We start from the raw sequence: 23,152 nt of genomic DNA, 5'->3' as shown, positions 1-23,152 counted from the left end.
TCCATTTCCGGTCCCTCCCTCATAAATGTTCCCCCCGTCCGCCATGATGGCGAACGGTGTTATGATAATTGTACAAAAAAGTATTATCGACTTGCACTTTTCCCACAGTATACGGGGCCGGAAAACCCCAAACCTTTATCGACTATTTGTGTCTTATTTTTACAATGTATATATATATATGTAGATATGTATATATATGTATATATATGTTTATGTGTGTGTGTGTGTGTATATTATTATATATATAAAAGACAGCAACACTCATAACAATGACAACACAATTACATTGACAATCATGTTACGTTATTTTTAAAATGTTTCCTTTTCTTTTTCATAACCTCTTTAACACACTACTTCTCCGCTGCGAAGCGCGGGTATTTTGCTATTTATCTATATATATAAAGGAGAGTTGGGATCCGAGAGACTGTGTTTGTGTGTTTGTGGAGGGATGGAGAGTTAAGGCGGGTGTTGGAGTCACGTGATCATCTCCCCTCCCATTCACCTCATTTCATTCACTTCATTTCGCTCTGAGCTGAGCTCCGCAGCTGGCGCAGTCTTGCTGTTCTTGATATGCTTTTCACATGGCCAAGTATACGTTGCATGCTCATGAGTAAGCTCAGCGCACAACTTGGTCATATTACAACCGGAGGGGCGAACTGACAACATGGTATACAAAGAGATCCTTAACAAATAATTATTGGTATAATTTCCCTCAGTTTATTATTTAAAATTTTAAAGCAGTACTTCGCCGCTGCGAAGCGCGGGTATTTTGCTATATATATATATATATATATATATATATATATGTGTGAATGTATGTATGTATATATGTATGTCTATATTTATATCTATATATCTATATATATATATCTATATATCTATATATATATATATATATATATATGTAGATATATATATATATATGTAGATATGTAAATTTCTATATGTATATATATATATATATATATATATATATATATGTGGATGTGTGTATGTATATATATATGTATATGTAGATATATATATATATGTATATATGTTTATGTATATATATGATTACATAACCTCTTTAACACACTACTTCTCCGCTGCAAAGCGTGGGTATTTTGCTATATATATATATATATATATATATATATATATATATATATATGTGTCTGTATGTGTATATACGTATATATATATATATATATATATATGTGTGTGTATGTACAGTATGTATGTGTGTATATGTATGTGTATATATATATGTTGATATATGTATATATATGTGGATGTCTATATGTATATATGTATATATGTAGATATGTATATAAGTATATATGTTTATGTATATATATGTTTACATAACCTCTTTAACACACTACTTCTCCGCTGCGAAGCGCGGGTATTTTGCTAGTCCTTATATAAACTATGCCTATTCTTTTACTTCTATTCCTAAAAAATCTTTAATTATCCTGGTACTTTAAAGCTATATTAATTACAGCATATACTACATTTGTCAGTAGCCCAGTAAACTATGAAACAGTTTTTCAAACCATGCATTATTACTCCAGTAACATACCACATCAGTAAGTCACACTGTAACAATTAGCTAGCCAAAAAATAAATCTACAGCAATTATAAACAAGTTCAAATCAATAATAATCTTATTGTAATGAACACTTTCAGTTTGGTCCTTCTAGCCTTAAATGCTTCTGCTAATTTATAAATTACCCATATTTTGACTGATAGGTGTAAACATACCCATAATACCCATTAAGCCACTGAATTAATGGTGAGTTTTCCTTGATCTCCAATGGCAGTAGTGATAAGTCCTGCACCACAAAAATTAGCCATTCATGTTCAGCGGACATTATTCAGTGTTTCCCACATTTGCTCTACCACTAGTAGTTTCCCTGTACCTTCCTGTCTCTCCCTCTAGTTACACATTTTGCTTTATTTTCTATTTACTATCTTTTGTAGTGAGTCCTAACTGATGTAATATGGCTCATATAGATACAACTGACTATTCCATTTCAGAGGTGTGACCAGAACATCATGTGTGGGTGGGCATTTGGCTTGTCTGGGGGGGCAAAAAATAATCATCCATCCATCTATCCCCATTTTCATAGGGGGGTCAAATAATAATAACAACATAGTTTTATATAACATATAAAAGCAAAAATTGTGGCATAAATCATAACCTATGGTTCAATAAAATTAACAGAGGCAATGGAACTTGTATTATTATTTTTTGTGAACAAATATAGAACTACATCTACAAGGTAAATATCAATAAAGTCAAATGTACACAACATATGAGAGCAAGAACAGAAACGTGGCTTGTTGTAGTCATGGGAGGCTATAGGACATCAGTTTCCAGCGTTTAACCTGGATATTATATACAGGACCGTCTCCAGTTACTGTTGGCAAATTCTGAAATAAATTCATTCATGTCTAGATTTTCTGTGATGTTTTTCTCATGTGCCAAAATGACTAAATTTCTCTTCCATGAATGCAGCATTGTTCGGCGGAGTGGAGTGAGAATGCGGTTCAAAGTAAAGAAAGAGCTTTTGCATGCAGCTGAAGACACGCCAATAATGAGTACTGTGATGCAGACATGGCTCTGACGTGCGGGATACTAGACGCGTTTTTGTGGAAGCCGCCACCGTCTTTTTCTAGAGCTTTTTTCCAATTAGTGTAGCCGTGTTTGGTGAATATGTCCTCGCGGTCCGAATTGGAAACACTAAATATGCGGCAGGCAAAGCAAAAGCTGCCATCACGGACAACAGAATATTCAAGCCATGGTCGAGATGATACCAGCTTGCACTAAAACATCTGAGTGTCTTTCTGAATGCGCGCTTGGGATGATTAATTAAAATAGGCTGGGATGGGCTATCCATATTTAAGTCAGGCAGACCGGACTGTATATTTTGTTGAAGGCAGAGGTTTGGAGTACCCAACACGGGCGCAGAGCTGGAGGATTGTGTAGGCTTATCTACATCTTTTGGAGTTTCAGTTCCCGACGTGAGTGCGCTGTGCTCCATGTTGGTAGCAGCGGTGCTGGGCTCAACCGTGGAGCCAGCAGCTTGCGGAGGGACAGAGGTTGAAGATGTCTGCTTTTTAATAAGCCACCTATGCATAGCCTTTGGTGTTACCAACCAGAAAATAAAAGAAGAATGGAAAGTATACACTGTTTTAATTAAAGAATGCGGTCAACAGGTTCAAAACGTGTGGCGAAGTGAACTGTGATCAGCACAGTGCCTGTCTAGTGGAGGAGTCACTGACAGATGCACCCCAAATTCAAATGGGTCGATTGGAAAGAAACTCAGTTTTGAAAATCAAATGGTATTCTTCTCCAGAGTTTTCATTGGACAGACAGAGCATTTCGCAGGGTGGGCACAGCTTGTCTCTGGGGGGGCAGTGCCCACCCCAGCCCCTCCATGGTCATGCCTCTGTTCCATTTGCATAAGGACATATAGTTGGTTTAAGAGACAATTTGTCTAAATGCATAAAAAACATTTTTTATATACTGTATCAAAAATATATAGTTAAAGAACAACAACTGTAAAAAAGTTAAAATTGTGAATTTAGCTTTTTATACCAACTACCAGTTTGGTTATTATGGGTCTTATAAGGTGATCAATTAACAGCCCAGTGCATCTCTTTACACAAGTGTCCAGAACATAAAGCTTTAGACAGAATAACAATGTGGATCACTGAATTGTAAAACAAGGTACTCTGATAATAAGTACACTTTCAATATGAGCATCCTTGTATTCTGACTTGTAATGGGCAGTTACTGACAAAACCATCATTCAAATTAATATCAGTCTGTTCTATCTAATCTTATCACTCCCCCACATAAGCACTAAAGTCTCCTTGTAAGACCAACAAGTTTACAGAGACCATCCTCCTGACCATCTATTTTTAAGATAAATTCAATCTTATAAAAAACTGTCAAATGTATACACACAAAGAAGAGTAAAATAGTTGCTCTTTCTTCACTGACGCAACTCTCTTTTCCGTGGACATAACCACCATTTACAAGGATCCCCACACCTGCCACCTACCCAGGTTTTTTCCAGTTAGACAACTTTGGAAGAGGTGAAGAGATTCCCTTGGTCAAGAAATATCAGTACCTCACTCTAGCTGTGTCTACTACACAAGTGAAGTCTCACTCTAATCTCATCTAAATCTTTCCACACGTGCTTATCACCTGAGAAGCATTTATAGTACCAAATAACCAAATGAAACAGCCTTCTTTTAAGATATTCTTCATGCTCCATTAATCTCGCCTTTCAAATCTCATTTCATTGCTCTTTACAACTGAAATATTTAATGAGTATTTCTGAAAAAATAAGTTTAGATTTCAATATTATTCTTATTATAATTTTACAATATTATAACATAACAATCAAATGAGCACTGCTATATAAAACACAGTCCAATCATGAATAAATGGAACATCAGTGCAAAATAATAAAGAAAGAGTTAAGATACATTAATTATATTAAACAACTGAAACCTCATCCTTACCCAGTGCTGAGCCATTTGAGGCCATTATATTACAGTTCTGCATATTAATTAAAACACCTGAAGTTAAACATAAATGTATGCCCTTATTTTAGAAAAATTAGGATAAATTAGTGTCAAATTCTGAAAAAAAAACTCTCTACTTTTCTGCCCAAAGAAAAATTACATTTTGTCCTAGATTTAAATAATGTACCATGTCACTTTCCCATGGAGTTGCAGAGTGTGCATTACAATTCTTCCAGTTAAGCAAAATCAGTATGGATAATGTGACCACCAGGGAGCACAGTGGCTCCTCAACACCTGACACAACAGACACTAGACACAAGTGTAGCAACACACACGTATATTTATAAGGAGGAAATGCTTTTCCTTCGTTCCCCCTACAGCACAGTACAAAAGCACAAAGCACACGATACAGCACTTTCTTTGCCTTGTCTTTGTCTCAGTCCTTCCACCTCCACTACTCCTCCAGCAAGCTTTGTCCTCTGCCTCCCGACCCTGGCTCTCTGATTGGAGTGAGGATGCTCCTTTTATAGAGCACCTGGAGGTCCTTCATAGTGTCTGGTGATCTTATTCTGACAGCACATCTGGGTGTGGTGGCAGTCCTGCTAAGGAGGGCTTAGCCATTCTCCTTGCACCCCCTGGCAGTGGCCACGGGCCCTGAGAGTGCTGAGGTTCCACACTTCAACCCCATGGCACCACAGCAAGCCACGGGGGCTGCCCACTGGCGTATCAGAAGATTATCTGATTTCATCTGCTGTTGCACCAAACATCATATGAAGTAATTTGATACAATATCAAATTATATTGACATATAAGCAAAATTAATTTAGATTAGCCCTAAAACATATTACCTATTGAGGCGAGAGCCACATGCCATCATTCACAATTTAAGTCTGGGCCCTGTTGTTTTTTGGATAATTCTAATCTAAAGAGATGTGAAAGATGTACAATTTTAATATGAATTACAGCATGTTTTGCACTTATGTAAGAACAATGTGTATTACCATTAATTGAATTTAATTCCTTGTCAGAGATATTAATAATGAGGAATATGGGCTGGAGACGGTGGCACTGACCAGAAAGCAGGAGACAGAGCTAGAGGTGGCAGAGATAAAGATGTTAAGATTTGCACTGGGTGTGACGAGGATGGACAGGATTAGAAATTAGTAAATTAGAGGGTCAGCTCAGGTTGGATGGTTGGGAGACAAAGTTAGAGAGGCGAGATTGCATTGGTTTGGACATGTGCAGAGGAGAGATGCTGGGTATATTGGGAAAAGGATGTTAAAGATAGCGCTGCCAGGCAAGAGAAAAAGAGGAAGGCCCAAGAGAAGGTTTATGGCTGAGGTAAGAGAAGACATGCAGGTGATGGGTTTAACAGAGCAAGATGTAAAGGACAGGAAGATATGGAAGAAGATGATACACTGTGGCAACCCCTAATAGGAGCAGCCGAAAGAAAAAGAAGAAGATATTAATAATGAGGTCCAGTGCCCAGTATTGATCTAAGATCATCTAACAGTCCACACTGTGACATTAACTGGTGAAGTCTAATTGCCTGATTTTTCCAGCTCTAAATGTGAACTTGCAATTCATTTCCAGTTCTGAAGTGTGGATGAAATAATTCTTAAAGGACAACTATGTAAACACAATCAGTGAAGCATTAATGCGTGGTACTTCTCTTGTTCCAATTTATGGGATTATTGCAACATAAACATTTAGACTTTCAGCAGCCAACAAGTATTAAATAAACACATTTTGGAACTGGAAGGTAGAAGAAGGTAGCTTAATAGTTCTCATTAGCAGGTGATGGCATCACTTGCAGTGTAATGCCCAGTAACAGCTGATGAAAATCTTAAATATACTGAACTGGCAAAAGGGCTAATCCAGTTTTTTGTCTACAGAGTCCAAATGTATCTCAATTTTAAAGTGCATTTTTGGTGGCAATTTAGTTTAGGCACTGCACAAATGCATATTTCACTCATTTACTCTTATGTAACAAGATCTTAGCAAAGGTTGGGTCATCATAACACTTGTGAAACCTTGGTAGATAGATTATTCATCTCTGTGCAGTGTGGCATATTGACATGATGGTAAAATTACTTGTTAATATGAAGGATTCACAGGTGTTACACTAAATTTCTACACCATTGTTTGTTCTTCCATGTATACAGTAGATCTAAACCTGGCCTGTCCTAAACTCCCTGCTCCCCCCCATTCCCTAGTTTAAACAATACTCGACTAGCCTACACATACGCCTCCCCAATACATTGGTGCCCCTCCAGTTCAGATGTAACCCGTCACGGCGGAACAGGTCCCATCTATTCCCTTCTACCCTGCACCAAGATTTGAGCCATGCGTTAAGCCTTCTAATCTCCTCAGTCTTACCTGGACTGGCGCATGGCACAGGCAGAACTACGAAGAAGACTACCTTAATAATAATAATAATAATAATTCATTACATTTATATAGCTTATCAGTTCTGCTCCTCAGCTTGGCACCTAACTCCTTGAATTTGTATCACAGAACTGATACCCTTATGTATGTCATTTGTTCCAACATGGACAATGACAACTGGATCCACCCCCGTTTTGGCCAAGAGCTTATCCACCCTTCCAGGGAAGTCTCCCACCTGTGCTCCCGGAAGGCAACACACCGTACGAGACTCTCTCTCTCTGAAGCACACCTGCGCTTCAATCCCCCTAATGATTGAGTCCCCATCTATCACTACCTCTCTCTTTTTGGGAACTGGTTTTGAGGTGGCCTGTTGGGGCTCCTCATCCCTGCCTACCACCTCAGAATTATCAGAGACACCGTCCAGCTGCGCAAGGACATGATAACCGTTTGACACTTCTAATTCTGGGGTTGATGCCCCCGGACAGTGTGCACCCTCTACCTTACGCCTTGTGACCGTGACCCACCTATTTCTACCTTGTCTGGTCTGGAATCTCCTCACGCTTCACCTTGGGGGTGCACACTATCTCTCTAAAAGGACACCTGGGCCAAGTCCGCCAATTCTCTATTACAACGCAGGTCAGCCAACTCCTCCTCCAGTTCAGCGACCCTGAGCTCGAGGTGCTGAATCAGCTGGTATCTCTTGCAGATGTAGCCCTCATAGCAGGGCCGTTCTTAGGCATGGGCTAGCAGAGCAGTTGCCAGGGGCCCCAAGACAAAAGGGGCCCCATCATTCGAGGGTTTTTTTTTTTTAAGATCGACGCAAGCTACGTATCTGTACTACGAAGTTTAATGCTAAGCTTACTGCCCTTTTTCAGGGCAGGGACGCTGCAACAGGGAACTGGGGCTTAGGCGTTCACTATGGCCAGGGACCTGTGCAAGGGGGAGGTGGAGCCCTGTTACGACACGCCCCCACAAAAGTCAATAAACAGAGTGCTCTCGTTGGAGGAGACCACTCTGTTCCAGACCACGGTTGCATTGTGAGCGTGGGCGCGGACTTCTTCCCGTGTTTTTCTGTCGCGTATAACGCTTTCTTCCCTTTTTCGCCTTGGCATTGGCCTTATCATACTCCGCTCGTAACTGCGTCTTATTCACGTTAGCAGTTTCGCACGTATCAATTAATATGAAACGCAGTTATCCATCCGGTGCTGCTAAACAAAAGAAAAAGGCAGACGATGTAGCCTTTATTGAGACACAAAAAGGAGCTTTGCTGAAATTTGTCATGTCCGAAAAGATGCATTCTCCTACTGATTCCTTTCAAAACCGACCAGCAGTAAGCAATGAGCAACATTCACATCACATTCCACAAGAATTCGTTTCTTGAGCTTTAATCTGGAATGTTCTTTAGCCCAAGTTTTAATTTGGTAGAAAAAAATGGAAAAAGGTATAAAAAACATACTTTTTAATTGTGACAAAAAATAAATAAAATGCTCTAAAATTTATAAAAATATGCACCACTGCACTGCACATTTTGCACACGCTGGGCTTAGCTACATACCTCCATGCGGTGCCCAATGGAAACAGGTCAAATCTGGCTGAACTGTAGCTAATACTACACGCATTTGGGCCCCCACAGTCTAATTATGCCCAGGACCCCCAACGTCCTAAGAACGGCCCTGCTCATAGACCTGGCTCTTCCAAACCATCATCTAAAAAGTCCAACATCCAACAGGACTTGCATTGCACTAGCCTCATTATTAAAATTTGATGTGGGATTAGTAAACTGTCTTAACTTTTTTTTTTTTTCTTAAAATTAAATTTCTTCTTCATTCGGCGGCTCCTTAACTGAAATGGTAACACTAAGATCTGCTACAGATATTTTACACCTTTTCCCCTTAAGCTCCTGTACTGTTTTCCCTCTCAGCAGCTTGCTGTTTGTCTTTCTGTGAGGTTAACTTTACTTTTCTCTCTCTCTTCTTCTAACTTTGCACTCCTCTTACTTATAAGCTCTCCACTCGCACTGTTTGTATTCCCCCGTATTAATGGACCCTTATGCTGTCGCCCACTTAACTGCTCAACCTCTGGACCGCTAAGGACTTTTTAATCTTAAATAAACAAATAAATAAAACTATACTATCTTATTTGCTCCTACAGCCCCTTGTGCCTGATCGGAGTCTTAACGCTGGCCGCTTACCTGCGCACCGCTGAGCCTTCCCCTTTAACTGCTTTGAAGTCAACCTGGCCTTTTGTTCTTTTCCTTTAAACTAAGGACTCGTTTTTATGAGGATGCGGTTATTTGCTTACAAATGCAGATATCAGTTACTGCTGCTTTCTACTCTAGATGCTAATTCAAATACAGATAACAAGAACAGGTACAAGTACAAGTACAAGGAACTTTTCTAAGCGCACCTACAAACACCCAGCTACTTTTGCTCTTGTGCAGGCGAAACAAAAAACAAAAAAACCCTTCTAAAGGGAAAAAAGCTTAAAAAATTCCCACATGGTTCCTTAGGGGCAACCAAAACCCAAGTTTTTAGAGCAAAATGTATTTTTTTATTTAAATCTCACACCACAGAACAGACCAAAAACTCTCAACAACCTCTAGCATTTTCAAAGCACACATCAGCCACGTGAACCCTTCTGATAATTAATATCAACAGAAATGTGTCTTAGACCACTCCAAAGTTAAGTTTTATTAGAGGGTCACATTGCAGAGAGGAATACATGCTTTATAAGTATTATGAAGATCCAAATACCAGTATGTTAAGATCTTGTTACATAATTGTAAATGAATAATAGATTTAAGAGTGCCAAAATTAAAGTATATCTATTACAATAAAAACTGTGATTTGGGAGACATATGTCATATCACTACATTCAGGTAAATCCATTTGAGCACTACAGACTCAGCTTGATCTTGACAAATTTTACTCTATTAAAATTAAAGCAAAAACAAGAAAACTCATATAAGAGAATGTGCAAAGCAGCTACCTTTGGTAATGGAGAGCATCCATTGAATATTTACTCTTATGGTCATTGTTTTCAGACATGGTATGGCTCATCTTTTGACTGGAGAGGACTATAGTGCATTCTTTATCCTTTCTTTGAATAGGATAGGAAGCATGAGGATAACACCGCTGCTTCACAAATCCTAGAGATTGAGTTTAACTCTTGGTTATGTGTGTGCAGTACTGTAGTTTTCTTTCCATATCCCAAAGACACGTATAATAAGTTATCTGGTCACTATAAACTGAATTAGTGAGTGTGGATCTGTGAGTGATTGCACCCTATAATGGAGTTATGTCCCTTCCAGTGCTGGTGCCTTTTGTTCCCAATGCATCTGGCATAATCTCCAGCCCTGTAATCTTGATTTTGATTAAGTGGTCTTGGTAGTGGATGGATAAATACCTGGATGGAGGGGTTTACAATGGGACAATGTTATAGTTTGTTAAAAAAGTGAGATTAATTAAAGTATGATCCATTCTTCCAATATTTTTGAAGAACTGCACTTTTTATATTTTTTTTGTTTTGCAAATTCTATCTGTACTCTTTAACCTATTGAACCTTGTTTGAATTCTGTTTGAACAAGTCAAATTCTTTTACATTGCTCTTTCATTTCCTTAAACACATACCAAATTTTTACCAATGTTTTGATGACTTCTCCAATTTACCTTTAATTTGTTTTACTACAAATTAATTGTGCATCTAGTTTAAATTTAAAGTTGACCCTACCATTTATATGCTTTTAAGGTTTGCTCTACATAATTAATTCCATAATTTGCACAGTAAGGTAAATAGATTAACATTTTCTGGATCTCCAAGATCTCCTGTTTTAATTATCATTAAAATATTGCTTAGCTTCCATTATTTAAATATCTGCAGCTACTATAATAGAAGCAAATGTAATGTGAGAATAAATGCACTCAGGATCTACATTATTCTAATTTCCTAAGCCTTTTTAGCACATTATTCATTGTTAATGGCAGGTCACTTGTTATAAATTGTACTCTCTGGAGCTACTACCTCATTTGTAAAGTTTAAAAGTAATGATTTTATAAAGACACTAAAAAATAACCTAGCTTTACATGTTTTTGTTTTCAGACATTCACCATAAATCTAGAAACTTGTGTCACAGAAAAATAAAAAACGATTGTTCTTACTTTCTGGAACTCCCTCCCTAGTTCTGTAAAGATCCATCAGTTTTCCTATTCAAATTAGTATCTCACTCATACTTGCTAGCTTGTTGCTTAAATCTTACTTTCTTGCATTCTTAAGACAATCCTATGCAGGTGTCCCAACATATTTTTCCCACAATTTGTTTATGTGACACTATGTGGACTATGTCTAATTGCCAATCACATACATGCCATTTAAAACAAGCAAGGTCTGGCAAATCAGATGTTTGTTATCAAAGCACATGCTAGTTAAGCAGCTTTCTTTAGCCATCTGTGCATCCTCCACCCTATGAAAGGTAAAATCTGCTGACATACAAAATGTCCCTCTTGCCTGTCAAGCTTGGGTGACAAAGATGCAAAGGAGAGCACCAAAGGTTTTCCAAGGAGTAGAAACTTTATTACAGTTCAGGCAGAAACAAACGCAAGTCTCTTTCAGAGGTGATCCGTCCTCGCTAGGAACAGCTGTCAAACATGACACATCAGCTCTAATTCCTGCTCAAAAGAACACAAAGTCTTCTTCATCAAGGGGGTACAGCAGCCCGGAGGCAGCGGCCAAAATAGAGGGAGTCAGATAGAACAGAGACAGGAGAGTGAGAACGCAGGATGGCCACAGCTCTGTCTTTTAAATGTTCGAAGCCCAACAAGGAGCAAGGAGCACTCCACGCAGCAAGCCGGCAGCTGATCCTGCAAAGATCCCCATTTCCCATTGAAACACCGGTACAATAAAATTGAATGGCATTGAATTCAATTTATGGCACTTGGTATATGATTTGAATGGTAGTATAATGCTTATTTCTAGCTTTCTAGTTCAGTGTTGATGTGAGTGAATTATATGATGGGCAAGGCCACATTCACCTTTATCTGCTCTCATAAATTCCCAGTTTGGATAAGCTAACTGACCTTCAAGAATGTCTTTGGGATATGCAAGTAAAACCAGTTTACCTGAAGAAAAACACACACAAATGTACAGAGAAGAATCAAAGTCTACACAGATAGTGAATGAGGTGCACTGTGGTGCTATAAAGGCAATAAAACTTGCAGAGTGTGTGGATATAAGTGTGACAGGTGTCTGGTCACACTTACAGGTAATGTAACCTAGACACCGTTAAAATATCTGACTACGCCACCCAGTTTTATCGAGAGACTGGGAACTCTTGAAATTTACCGATAATAGCACACAGGTTTCTTTAAATTGGGCGGTGAGTAAACACACAATGAAAGACACGGCAGCAATTTCAGGAAAAGCAACAGTAATTTGTATTACGCAAGACAATATAAAGTATATTAAAAAAATAAACGAACATAAAAATCTAACAATATCAGGAACGAAAACCCTTTTTTAAAAAGGAAAGCACACAATCCACACCGTAAAAGTCCATTAAAAAACATAAAGTGGAGTATATAACTTTTAGTGGTGCAGAGTCCAGTTTGCGCAATGTGTTACCATAACAATTAATTATCCAACTGTCCACAGATGTTCACCTGACCCTCATTTCCCAACAGAAGTTTTGTCAAATTGTTGAATCCCTGTCAGCGTCTCTTTGTCGTTCTTTTTTTCCCCACTCTGGGCTCCTTGTGTTGCTGCAACCTAGGCATGCCTCTCTTCTTGTCCGCCAGCTTTGCTCGGTCCTTTCATGCAGCTTCCCTCTCTCGCTGGACCCACAACTGGCATCTTCTTGTGGATCTGTCTCTTCCTCCCTGGATGTAAGTGTTGCTGTCCTTGTGCCTCACATTGTATCAGCCACGTACCCTTGTCTGCCAGTGAGCCGCTATGCTCTATGTGAGTGGTTTTGGCAGCGTTCCCAGTGGACTGTCCCTCATCCCTGCCTTTTCCTGCCCAGAAGTTTAAATCTCCTTCAGTCCCTGCCTAGATTAACATGACGATGGATTAAACAATGGCACATCCACATTTCATGGGCTTAACAAATCATGTAAACACAGGTTAACAAAAAGTATTGTTACCAACTATCAATGAGTACACATATGCTGATTAGAAACCAATATCCCCAAACATGTTAATTTCCAGGTCAGGTAAATACAAACATTTTCCAAGGAAGGAGCAGTTTTGTTATCACAATTTTGTAGTGTTTGTATGTTTAACACTAGATATACCAAAGCCTATGAAAAAACTCGTAGATCCGTCCCACCTTAAATCGCTTCGCACCTCACCATCAGCATCTTTTGTCCTATAAATGAGTCGATAAGCAGCAAGCAGCCTACTATTACATCCCCCCACAGCCGTACAGTTTTCTCAGCTTAAGTCTGTTTACCTGCGTGTCAATTGCTTAGAGTTGTATAGAGTGAGAAGTCAAGCAAAATGACATCTTTTATAAATACTATATGGTTATTTGGAACAGATACATTTCATGTGTGTTCCGTGTCTTCAACAATCTATATAAACACATCGTTTAAACAGAAACGTTTTTCATGTTTTAGTAATAATTTAGACAAAATGTACACATGACGTGTTTAATGTGTGAAGCCTGAAGTCCAAATATCAAATAAACACATTTCACAAAAGGTACAAATATAACAGAACAAGTGTGCTTCTATTCAAGAATATAACTGCAGAAAAAGAACAAAAGAACCCGCGTTAGGGTGCAATATTCACACCCCTTTGATACGATCACTTCGCTGGCGCAACGGTAATAACTGTTGATTGGTAATCCAAACTTTACGAGTTCAACCCCGGATGAGTCCATTTTGAGAAGTGAGCTGCTCTTATTCTTACTATCTTTGTATAAAAACATACATTTGATTTGAGTCTGTAATTGCTGGTGTAAATTTATGATACTTGTAAAGGTTAGCTTTTTTTTTAATTCAGTTTTTTTCACTCAGTTGCGTTCACGATCCCACCCAAATGTGATACTGCTGTTTTCACTTAGAGACGTGCTATAACAGAAGTGAACTCAGATGATGATGACGGTTCTACATCAGAGAAAGAATGCACATCACACTTTTGCCGTCGCTGTACTTTGTATATGTACACGGAAAGCTCTGCAGTCTACTTGTGACTTTACGCTGTAGGAAAATAAGTAAATAAATTATGATAAATAGGTATATAACATTCAATTTGGCTCTTATATACAAAGTACAGCGTCCAGATCTAAACACTAGCGTGGAGAGTTGTTTGCATACTGAAGAGTCTATAACTGCAGGTGGAAGCTGCCGTCACTGTACTTTGTATATAAGAGCCAGATCAAATGTTATTTACCTATTTGTTCTGATTTATTTACTTTCTTCCTACAGCGTAAAGTCACAAGTAGACTGCAGAGCTTCCCGTGTACATATACAAAGTAAAGCAACGGCAAAAGTGCGATGTGCATTCTTTCTCCGATGTAGAACCATCTTCATCATCTGAGTTCACCTCTGTTATAGTGCATCTTTATGTGAAAACAGCAGTGTCAGATGGGGGGGGGGGGGGGGGGGGGGGGGACGGGTGATCGTGAACACGACTGAGAGAATAAAACTGAATAAAAAAAAGCTAACCTTTACAAGTATCATAAATTTACACTGGCTGTTACAGACTCAAATCAAATGAATGTTTTTATTCAAAGATAGTAAGAATAAGAGCAGCTCACTTCTCAAAACGGAGTCAAACCGGTGCAGTTTAGATTACCAATCAACAGTTGTTACCGTTGCGCCACCGAAGCGATCGTATCAAAGGGGTGTGAATGTTGCACCCTAAAGCAGGTTCTTTTTCTGCAGTTATATTCCTGAGTAGAAGTGCAGTTGTTCTGTTATATTTGTACCTTTTGTGAAAAGTGTTTATTTGATATTTGGACTTCAGGCTTCACACATTAAACACGTCATGTCAACATTTTGACAATTATTACTAAAACATGAAAAATGTTTCTGTTTTAACAATTTGTTTATATAGATCGTTGTAGACACGGAACACACATGGAATGCATGTGTTCCAAATAACCATATAGTATTTATAAAAGGTGTCATTTTGCTTGACTTCTCACTCTATACAACTCTAAGCAACTGACACACAGGTAAACAGACTTGAGCTGAGAAAACTGTGCGGCAGTGGGGGGATGTGATAGTAGGCTGCTTGCTGCTTATCGATACATTTACAGGACAAAAGATGCTGATGGAGAGGTGTGAAGCGATTTAAGGTGGTCGGATCTATGGGTTTTTTCGTAGGCTCTGGCAATTCTAGTGTTAAGCAGTTCAAACTTCAAAATGTTACTCTTTTCCAAGACAGCAAATGTTTACAGTATATTCTGTAGGCAGCCATCAATAATCAGCAACAGGATTATTTAGGAAATGTGCCTTTCAACTCATCACCCCAGTCCCAAAAATGGGTGCCTATTGCCTCATCATCTACTGTGTTTTAAATATAATATTTACATGTTTCTTAGCCTAAGAGAGAAAAGAAACCACCCAGTGTACAAAAAATGTCCCCCTGTGACATGAACCCCAAGAACTTAATGGAATTAATATGAGGTGCCCATGTACTTTAAGTTTCAAGATCAATTCCAGATTAAGATATAGGAGTCCTCCCTTTTTGATAATAAATAGTTTTGACTTGGATCTTTATACAAAAGCTTGAGATGATAAAAGTGAGACACCTCATAAAATCAGGTCAGCAGGGCAAAAGATCAGTGTGGTTGGAAAGGTTAAGATGGTTGATTTTGAATATGTTAAAATGAAAATAGCATTAAAAGTTGAAAAAGAATAATATTTCATCCAGGTAGAACCCAAATACAATATGATATGAAAAAAACAAAATAGCAAACATAATAACAAAATGCTGAGAAGAATAAAGTAAAAATAAAATGCAAATAAGTAGTGTGGCGAACGGCTGGGGGACCTGGAAGGACCGGAAGAGGGACTACGCCTCCTCCGGACCACAAGAGGGCAGCCGCCCTGGTTGGTATGGGGACCACGGGAACAGAGCATGGAAGCTCAACCCTATAGGGGCTCGTGGTCACCTCCAGATGCCGTTCCAGGAACCGTGTGTGCCCAGAGTGCTTCCCGTGCAAGGGCAGCACTTCTGCCACACCAGGAAGTGCTGCCAGAAGCTAATCAGGAGGCTCCTGGAGCACGTCCGGGTGGACTGAAAAGGGGCCACCTCCCTCCATTCGTTAGCTGGAGTCAGGTGGAAGTGGACATAGCTCGGAAGAGAGGAGTGGAGGCGGTGAAGGAAGGCATTGGAAGAGGCCTGGACTGAGGGTGCTAGGTGCAGGAGCACTGGGTTGTGTGCTTTGGGACTTTCACCTGTAAATATGTACAATGAACATGTGTGTGGTTTTGAACCATTGGTGTCTGCCTGTCTGTGTCCGGGCTGGTTCCCACAGTAGCAATAAGTACATATGTCGGTGCTGTGGGTAGCAGTATTCTCCAAAACAGTTGTCTGCATATGAAAAGAAGTATGCAAAAAAACAACAATCACTTTGCTGTAAATCATTAGGAAGAAAAGCATGAGGTACTGTACATGTTGTGTATAAAATTATAAATTCAGAATTCTATTTACATATGGTAACATGGAGAAAAACAGAAGAAAACAGTGGACTCTTTTTATCTCTCTCTCTTTCTATGTAAAAGTTAAAACACATTAATTTAATTTAGGATGAATACAGATATGCAAGTAAACATCACACCTAAAAAAGAACACAGAAAACTGCAAACTAAATCTGCATAAAGCAAAAGTTCAAATTACAGTATGTATTGGAGTTAAAATTGCTCGGAAAAAGAATTGCATTGCATTGCAAAGGTTGGGCAAAAAGAAGAGAATACATATACAGTATAACTATGTGAAGCATATGCAGGTGATATTGGATTTGTCTGAATGAAGAAAAATAAGCTTGATTGAAAAGGTGCTTGCTATTAAAGAAATGAATGACACAGCATGAGTCAATGTTGTAGAGATATGATGATTTATTCAAAGGACTTCCTTGTCTTCCAGGGAAGTAGAAGATAAGCATAGATCAAAATGTAACACCTGTCATCCACCCCTGCAGAAAGGTTCCTTTTGCCCTAAAGGATAAATTGAAGGAGATACTGGACAGAATGTAATGTGTGAATGTAATTAAGATATCAAGAATCAACTGAATAGGTAAACTGTCTAGTTTAAGTATAAGAAAAGAATGGAACACTAAAAACATGTTTAGATCCCAGAACCTTAAATCATACAATTACAGATTATGCTAAGTATTTTAAAGTCAACAATATTTTTTAGTCCTCAAATATTTTCATCCATTCATTTTCCTCTTGGTGTTATTTTCATAAATGAATTAAATTAAAAAACACAAACCCATTAATGGTCCATGAGACATTAAATAAAATGTATTAAACTTGAAACAAAGCTTTAAAACTTACCCTAAAGTGTAAGTCCACTTTCAGAAGACATGCCTTCTGTTCACAATGATTAAACAATAATTAATTTTTATCACATATACTTGGCAGTATCTGTACTGAGGGAAAAATATGTGCTCACGTGTTACAAAAGCCAAAGAATATCATGTAAAGAGTGTCTTTGTAGCTGTTTGGCACAATGTTACCTTTCTGCTCAAACGGTAAGGAAATTAGCATACCTAGAATATAAAATTAAAATTAAAAAATATAGTGGCTACATTGTACATGTCTGTTTTGGTGGATTTGAGAAAAATGTAGGAACAAAGAAATATCCTCACACAAACACTGGAGAACATGCAAATTCCACGCAGTCACTAAGAGCTTTTCATCATCATTGCTAACAAACTTACTCTAGTGTCAAGTGATGCAAAAATTGCATTTTTTGCAAAATTGTTTATTGTTGGTTGTGGAGGGTCTGTGGCTGATTGTAGTCATTTCTTAAATATAATTTTAAAAAAAGACCCTTGGGAAATGAAAATCTCTTGAAATTCAAGCTAAAATTGTTTGCTGCTTAATGGACCATGAAGGATAGTAGGTCATTATGGTGCTTTGCTGTTAAATTAAAGCATCAGTGAATTATTAGAATTTTATAATCTGCAGGTAATACAGCCTTGAGGCTGTTTTTAGTGTCATGCAAATACTGAGGACATGATTATTCACTGTACATATAACAGATTGCAGAACCATATATCACTTATGGGCCTGCTTCTTCTTTAGTTCATTTCTAGATAAGTTAACTGACTTTTTGCCTTCCTTACTTGCATATTTGACTTTTACAGTTATAAAGATAATTTGACTTACCTGGCAGGAATTCAAGCAGCAGGCATGGCTGATTTTGTGTAAAACAGATTCCCATAAGCATCTGCAAACATAACCATAAGCAAACTTTTACAAGCAGCCAAAATTTAAACCGGGTGTTATAGACTCAGATCAAATGAATATTTTTATTATAGTAATATTAATAGCAGCTCACTACTCAAAATGCAGAGCGCGCAACTTGTGTAGAGATTGTTGTGCAAATACTGAATGGACTATTCACACGATATACCTAGCCGGTTGGTGGTTTGAGAGGGTGTGTAGGAGGGGATGATTCACATCCGGTCAACCTCCAGACGGTTTTCAAGGAAAGCCCCAAGCCTAGTCCGGTTATTTTTGTGTCTCACCTCGTATAGCTTTGTCTGAAGTCCATGAATTGTTCCTTAGGGGCTGACCTAATGAAGTAAATCCAGAGCTTAAACCATATTTCCAGAGAAGACTGGAGCTAAATATGAGGGATGTGTGTGTCCTGTGGGGAGCCACAATTGTTATCCTGATAAAAGTAATGAAAATCCTTGCTTATGTTGTTGCACTAAACTCATGCAGATATCTCAAAAATGAAACTTTTAGCCGGGTCTTATTTTTGGTGGTCAGTAATGGACCAGGATGTGGAGAATTAGGTGTAACTATGTGAAGAATGCCAGCAACATTGCTAAGCTCCAGAAGTTGCCCCTTTACATCTTTAGGTGTGGCAGAAAAACCCTGGTTGTGAGTCCATGTTGTTGGACTTTTCCTAGGAAAGATGTTTTAAATTATTGTGGATACTCATTAGAAATGGATGGTCATTTATGTGATGAAATAGGCAAATTCTCAAGCCACAATAGAGAAATTGAGATAAAGTTTTAGTGTCTTCGGACTTCTTAAAATACTAGTTTCTCATAATGAGGCATGTTTTACAACTGCTGGTCATTAATCAGAATGACATACAACATGTGAGATCAGCACTGGTTCACTTTTCTTTGAATGGACTTGCTGAGAGAGCAGTCCAGACCTTCAAGGAGGGAATTAAAAAATAAAAGGTGATACACTGGAGACAATGCACTTACAGGCAATGGACAGACTTTGAAATGGCATGTCAACCAAATAAGAGCCAAAGTCAAGTCAGGAGTGATTCAGGGCTCCAAGTCGGAAAGTATTTTAGAAAATCAAAGGGGTGATGTTCCAGAGCAAAAAGCAAATTCCCTGCTGAAACGGTAGAACCCCAGGAATCAAGAAAGTCTTCAAGAAACTGCAGAAGCAAAGATAAATGTTGAACCAACGGCACCTATGCTACTCAGGTCAAGAGACAGACATTTTATAAAATCAATTAATTTTTTCTCTTATCTCGCAAATGTTATAAATGTTAAGTAATTTATTATTTGGTTAAAAAAAGTGCTAATAATCACTATGAAAAATAGCATGTGTTGTAGTTTAAGGGGTGGGAGATGTAGTATATTGAGGAATAAACTTAAATGTAACACAAGTAGAGACAGGAGGCAATAGAAGAAGCCCCCAGTAAGTACAAGAGGTAGCTGAGGACAGGAGGTTAAGAAGGAAATGCTCAGAAAGTGAATGTACTATGTGGGTCTTTTTTTGCCGTTCTAACATTGTTCTTGGAGTTAACTGGTTTTAAGTATTTTATTAAAAGAAATAACCTAAAATGCAACTGTGTGATTCCAGACTACAAGTTGCTACACTAACCAAAGGGGTCCACTAAAAGGTTCAACATTGTCACCATAGCCGGTGCCTTTTGGTCACAGCTGTTTGCAGCTCCTTCCATTAACAAAGTTTTGGATGTGATCTCTTCATACTTTATATTTCTCACCTTCCCAAGATGCAGTTCTTTGGAGGTGAGAGCTGAAATCACCTTGAATAGAGACATATGCTAACTGTGTCCTATGTGTTATCCATTTGTTTTTTTTAGGTCTGTTCATTATACATGCTGTATGCTGGAGCCAGCTCATCACAATGTGGTGATAAGTTGAGAGCACAACACCTCTCTTTATCTAAATGGGCACATTATGCAGTCTCCGATAAGATGACTAAGACTACAGAATTTATCATTGTGCTTTGGTCAAAGATATTTTCGTACCAGATAAAACAATGATTGCACTTGAATTCAAGCATGCCATTTGTGAAAAACAATACATGACTAGCACAGAAATCTTTCCCAGGCTAAGGGATGAGAGCACTGATAGCAATGGTGACTTTAAGGTTTGCCCTATGGTCCCAGACCTCTGCTCCTAGTACCTAGTGATGGGGCTATAACAGGTCTGATTACCTGTTGTAGGTTTGAAGCCCCTGTAGTCCTGTAGAGCACATCACTCACCCTTCTTCACCCTCTCATGAAGCCACCAACACCCCCACATCTGAACCTCTGAAACCAGAAGAATACAAGAATCTAGAACAAACTAATTTTATAATAGTTTTATCTAATTTATTAAAATGAAAGCAAGATAAATAGCAAAAGTTTTAATAATAATAACATTCTAGCTTGTTGCATGGTTTAACAATTATCTTCTATAATACAGTAAATGTCAAAGTAATAAAAAAAAAATAATGATCCTGCACTAATTCAGCAACACTGCACACAGAATCTGCCCTTCTCTGCTATCTTCAAGATGGATGCCTCCCCTGGTCCATTTTACTGCCTTCTTTTAGTGTATTTTAGTGTATCAGGACTGCACTGACAAGTCTCTTGGTAAAAACACTTTGCCCAAACACTGCTCTTAACATTCTTTAAAAAATAACACTCTATTTTGAGGTAATACTGTGCTTCCTTTTCGAATGTTAACAGGACATTTTCTGATATCATTAATACTTTTTATTTTATACTCCTATATTTAATAATTCTAATTTCTATTATCATTTTCCAGAAGTTTCATGCTTACTTTATAATTATTTTAAAAAGCATACACATGTTTTTTTTTTTTTTAGATAGATATATCTTTATTGTCATTGTCACTTTTACAAAGGAACAACGAAACTGAAGGATTCGTTGTTCCTTTGTAAAAGTGACAATGACAATAAAGATCTATCTATCTATGTTTTATTAATTAATTATTTATTTCAAAGCAAGGTACTTTGGAGATACCTTATTTTAGCCCAATAGGTCACTTAAGCTGCAACCCACAAAGGGCAAACCCACCCTTGTGATTTTACAACTTTTCTTGGTGGTCATCTCTTGAATTTCTTGTTTAATTTTCAAATTATTCAACCCAAAAGTTCAAGTTTCATACACATTTAATTTTTTGAGGTTTTTTGGTACAGCTAGTATATTTCTGTCCCAGATCATTTCTGAGGCCCATCTTTTGCTACTTTTCAACAGTGAATACACTCAAAAAAAGTCATTCCAAGTCAAAGCTGCACGGATGTGACTTTTCAATTCACCGGTCAACTGTAATTTGTTAAACGGGCCCCACCTGAAGGGAAGCTCCAGAGCATGAGACAAAACACTTTTGATCAAGACGTTATGCTTCATCCTCAACAGAGAAGTAGCGTTCCCTGCTTTGACTGCTAGACTTTACTGCCAAGGTCACATATGTCAGTCTGCTTATCATCTGAATGGAATCATACCCAATTCCTACCCTTCTCCTATTTTAAAACATTATATTACTTTGTATTTGCAGAAATAAAATGTGCTTTTAACAAAATGATACACAAACATTTAATAAGTTGTTTAAAATATTTTTTGAAGTACAAGTTTAGCAGGTTCCAATCAAGTTCAATGCTAGGGTGAATGCTCTCTTCTCATCACAGTTTTTCTAATGCTGCAATTTATATTACATTGTCTTTTCCAATTAAGAATCCGCTACAGATATGGAAGACAAATTAACAAAAATGTGTCTAAGGGAATTAGACAATTATTACTAACTTATGCTTATATAATACCTTTCAAATATATTCAAACAAGTTGAAAGTTTTAATATTTTCTTAGTTTATAAATATGTATTTTTGCTTAAAATCACATGTTCAAGGGAAAAAAAGGGAATGGTACATGTCTGTAAAAAAGGGAAATGATATCTATGTGTATAAAAGGGAAATGGTATCTGTAAAAAATTGTAATATGCTGCTTAAATTAAATATATGTTGTTACAACCATATGTTGATAAACTGAATTAAAATTGAGAGAGTTAGAATTGTGTGCTTTTCTTGAGGGAACAGCTAAATACTATAGTGAAAAAAGAATACTTAATATTAAGAGAGCATCAAAATGATTTAAATTATCTTCAGAGCTTTATCCAGCTGTTATATGTTAATCAGAACATCAAGGGGATACAGAACTCACAATGCAATCTCTAACTGTAAGAGAAAAATAAAAAAAAAAATCAGCTAACAACATAAAATAGGATTTTTCATTTTTGGACATATGGACTATTCATTATTATAATATTTGTAGGACTTGTGTTTATATTCAGATCCATTTTAAAAATGTTCCTTGAAATTGCTCCAAAAACTATATTTGTAATGTACACAAAATGCCATAATGTTTTATTAAATCTGGGCATTACCTTTGCAAAAATGTTTTTTTAAATGAGAATGTTTTTCAAGATAATCAAGACTCCTTGCCAGCACATGTCTGTACTATTTTGTTTAGCTGTTCCTCTCTGACATACAAAAGCTGAAAAGTAGAACTCATTTTTCTGTTGATTTTTAAAACACCAATAAAGAAGACTGTAAGAGTGCATCCTGTCCAACATGGAAGGTATACATTCAGTTTGTTACTTCCTAAATTTCAGACTTTAAAAACAATGTAAATACAACTTAATTTACACAAAAAACATTACACTAACCCTTCATTTATATAGAATATTGAAGGCACAGGAGTGGGTAAGCACATTTATGAGATATAAAAGATGTTTTTTAACATTGACAATTGCTCAACAGGTAGCGCATTGGAGAGGAGT

This window comes from Erpetoichthys calabaricus, chromosome 1 (genome assembly GCF_900747795.2).
Source record: "Erpetoichthys calabaricus chromosome 1, fErpCal1.3, whole genome shotgun sequence".
Lineage (NCBI taxonomy): Eukaryota > Metazoa > Chordata > Cladistia > Polypteriformes > Polypteridae > Erpetoichthys > Erpetoichthys calabaricus.
Note: the sequence above shows the minus strand (reverse complement) of the source record.